This window comes from Cupressus sempervirens, chromosome 5 (assembly GCF_028749045.1).
Source record: "Cupressus sempervirens isolate cs-2001-9-10 chromosome 5, ASM2874904v1, whole genome shotgun sequence".
Lineage (NCBI taxonomy): Eukaryota > Viridiplantae > Streptophyta > Pinopsida > Cupressales > Cupressaceae > Cupressus > Cupressus sempervirens.
The window spans coordinates 122,879,466-122,883,713 of NC_143122.1; the positions used below are offsets into that span (position 1 = coordinate 122,879,466).

The 4,248-nt window shown below is 35.3% G+C and overlaps 1 pseudogene; it reads left to right on the plus strand.

Annotated features, from left to right (window-relative positions):
* The first annotated feature begins 2,996 nt into the window (after positions 1 to 2,996).
* Positions 2,997 to 3,960, plus strand: LOC149554816 (putative cellulose synthase A catalytic subunit 6 [UDP-forming] pseudogene; annotated as a pseudogene).
* The last annotated feature ends 288 nt before the right edge of the window (positions 3,961 to 4,248 follow it).

Sequence of the window (4,248 nt, forward strand, 5' to 3'; positions counted from 1 at the left end):
TGGAAGATTCTACTAGATAAAGGTGTTAATGTCAAGAAAACCACGTTTATGTGCCCACTATTACGGAAGAAAAAGTTGCATAAGAGAGTTTCGGATATTGGGAATCTGCAAAATTTGGGACAAAAAATTGCACATGTTCATACTACTGCTCTCAAGCATTGGTACTATCAGCTTATATCGTTGTACTACCTTACCAGTCTCTACTCCTCAAATCTTCTTATGAATCTGGCACCTGATTATTCCATCATCATGGGAGAATGCTCTGCACCAGTTATGTTCTTGGAGCTATAAGAAGAACTTGACATTTTTGGGGAAACATCCGAATTGAATTTGAGTGTAGGCCTAGATGTACTACATTTATGCTATTATTATTTACAGTCCTGAATTATAAGTATATGCCTACACCTACACAAATATGCTTATATTTGTACTAAAATTTAAACATTTATCTTAAACCATTTTATTTCACACCTGATTGTTCAAACAAGGAATGTGATGATAGGAAAAATGATTTTTTCTTTAATGATCGTATCATAAGAGCGTGAGAATAGAAGTATCAGAAATCACGGAAATGGATTTTTCAATACAACCCTACTTTTATCAATGGATATTTTATTCTATTTTTTCTTTTAAATGAGAAATATGGATGCTTACCTAGAGAAGTTTGGTGGATATACAAAGGATTGTGAAACCTTATTGCAACCTAAACAGAAAACAAATGCAACTATTACAAAGAAAGCACAAAACTGCCTTAAAATTTAATGAATTAGTTGAACAATATTATATGTGTACTTATTTATATGGATATTGTATTTCCACAACCTATAAACAAAATGAAACCCTAATCAAAATAATGGAACAGAGGAAAATTCATACTGACCTGCTCACTGTTATTGTCACCCTTCAACCACATCCGACATGTAAAACATCATTTTCCTTCTGCCATAAAGACACTTCTTATCGCCAAGTGTACGCGATCAAATTAGGGCTTTCGCCATTTATTGTAAGTTGTTATTCCTTTCTACGAGTAGATTCATGGATTAAAGTAGTGAAAATGGGGAACATAAAGCAATGAAGATGAACCACCAAAGAAAATTGTAGTTGTTCCTGCTACTATTCGCTCACCTCAATGTCCTGCTCAACCATTTTGAGACAGTTTTTTAGCTCGTGATGGAATGCCACTGTTTGAACCATTAATTGCTTTGGGAGGGATAATGGAATGACCTTTTTCCACAATAAATTTGTGGTGTGATAATTTCTTTAATCATTTATCAATATTGTGATATTGAAAAGTGTTGTCTGGTCATAAAGTGTTTCGATTTTTGAACTTGTTAATTCCTTGGTTACGTGTGAAATACGTCCCATTTTGATCATTGAAATGACCATTTTATCTCTGACTTTTCGTGAGTTTTTAAATCTTCATGTCTCCGGCTCATCCTTAGCTCCGCCCAGCACTTGAAATTTTTAAAATCCAGCTTCTGAGCTCCAACTTGTCGCAGGTTAATGTTGAAACCCAAAATACGTGTTTTCAAGTCTATCATTAACCATTAACCTCTCAAAAGGTTAATGATAACTTTCAAATTGCGCATTTTGGAGTAGGTTAATTAACCTCTCCAAAAACACATATTTCTTAACCTCTCAAAAGGTTAATGATAACTTTCAAAACACGCATTTTGGAGTAGGTTAATTAACCTCTCCAAAAACACGTATTTCTTAACCTCTATGAGACAGTTATTAACTTCTTTATTTAGCTGATTAAAGTTAAGCACTGGAAGTAAGATCATCTAAAAAGCAAGTACTGAGATAGGAGGCATATTGAAAGTTACAGAAGAAATATACTGACAGATTTTGGAAATATGTTTACCGACACTACCTAAATTGATGAAGGTTAGAAATTGAAAGGTAGCAATATGAAAGTTTCGAAGAAGACCGTTGATGATCCAAACAATTGATATTTATCTTGGACTCTGAAAATAAAAGAGATATAAAACCAAAATCTGGAGCCAGAGACAATTATGTGAACTATTTTGTGGAATACCCCAATTCTAGTTATCTATGGCATGGTATTTTTCAATGAAATATTAAATTTAGTAGTAGAAACATGGCAACTAAGATCAGAGCCTTGTGTTTAGCCACGGTCAAAGAATGTTGCAGTAGTAATAATGCATAGTTTGGATGCATTTGTGGAGATTTGAAAGTGTTGCCGCGGAGAACACAATGATGAATTTTCCCAAATATCAAGGTAACATGTTATATGTTTGTCAAAATGCCATTTGCAGTCCAGTGAGAGGCAATGGATCAAAGGCTAGATATTCTCCCTTGTTACATGATGGAATGGTCTGCCACCAGTTTGTTCAGCACTATTATGCTTGATTAAAAGCTAATGTGCATGTTGAGTATAGAAGTGTGCAGGTTACCTGTGGATTTCCTAATCAAATTCCATGATAGACAATGATTGCCTATGGAGTGCATGAGCACAAAGATTCTATGAGTTTTTGTGTGCTCTCGATGATGCAGGTCATGGACTGAACTCAAACTGAAATTCACGTCTAGATGTTGAATAAAATGCCTGCAGAAATATGTGAGGAAAAGAAAATATCTCTATTCTCAGCCTACGGCATGATAATCTCCAATGATGAATGCTATTGGTCATAATGGAAAGCACAACACCATGATTCAAACTTCACCTCCAGCTCTGACGGACAAACAGATCATACTACGGCCTTTCTAGCAGCTTGGAATGCTGCATGTTCTTCGAATGGTTCACCAGTTGTATATGTCCCAAAGATGACGTTTCTGATCAATCTAGTTACATTTGATGGGCTATGTCGAAATAGTAAGATTACAATGCAGGTAATTGGAAAGCTTATTGCTTCAACGGATAACAGATTGTGGAGTGAAAGCAACATAAATTATTGGCTGATTGGCTTAACATTTGAGGGTGTTGAACGCATAAAATGAGTGATGTTTAATCACCCATTCCATTTGAATGCAACATGGAAGCACAGACAATAAAGTGTTTCTCAAATTGTCTAATAAAATGCAAAGTAAAACATGTCACTCTACCACCTTTATCATATTGCTTCATATCCTTGGCACTCGTGAATGCTGGAATAACCTTGCAAGAGAAAAAGAAGAAGAAATCTAAGCGCAGTGATACCACTGTGCCCATCTTTAATTTGGAAGATATAGAAGAGTGAGTAGAAGGAATTGAAATTGAAAAGTCAGCATTGATGTCTCAGAAGAAATTTAAAAAAAATAAAAAATAAAAATAATAATAATAAATTTGGACAGTCCCGTCTTTATTGCTGCTAGCCTTCTTGAGAATGGTGGTGTACCACAAAATGCCAGCCCTGCTTTACTCTTAAAGGAAGCTATTCATGTTATTAGCTGTGGTTATGAAGATAAAACATACTGGACAAAGGACAGATTTATGGCTCAGTCACAGAAGATATTTTGACAGGATTCAAAATGCACTGCCATGGATTGCGATCTATCTATTGTATTCCTCCAAGGCCGGCATTCAAAGGTTTTGCTCCTATTAATCTTTTAGATCGTCTACACCAAGGTTCTATTGAAATTTTCTTGAGCAGGCATTGTTCACTATGGTATGGGTATGGAGGGTGATTGAAATGGTTAGAAAGGCTGTCATATATAAATGCAACTGTATATTCTTGGACATCCATCCTGTTAGTAGCATACTGTACTTTTCCAGTTGTATGCTTGCTTACTGGAAAATTCATCATACCAGAGCTTAGGAACATAGCAAGTTTATGGTTTCTGGTTATGTTTATTTGTATCTTTACAATGGGTATCCTTGAGATGCGGTGGAGTGGTGTTGGGATTGATGATTGGTGGAGAAATGAGCAGTTTTGGGTGATTGTGTATTTGTATCCTTTCCTAAAAGGTTTGATGAGGGAAGACAAGGACTTGCAAAGGCTCAACTGGAGCATATTGTAGCATGTAATGGTTTGTCAGAGAATGTGTATGAGATTGCATCTAAAAGCTTGGTACTGTAATTTTGAGGGAGATAACTGTGGAGCAGAATTTTTCTTCATTAGATAAACGATCTAAAGATCACAAGGGGGTCGATAAGAATTGATTATTCATTATTTTTTTCAAAATATCTAAGGTCCAAGTTTCATGTTATATAGGTTAATTTTGTAGAGGTTAATTAACCTCACCTAAATCACATATTTGGGAGGTGGTTATTAACCACGAAGAGGTAGTTATTAACCTCTATGTCTA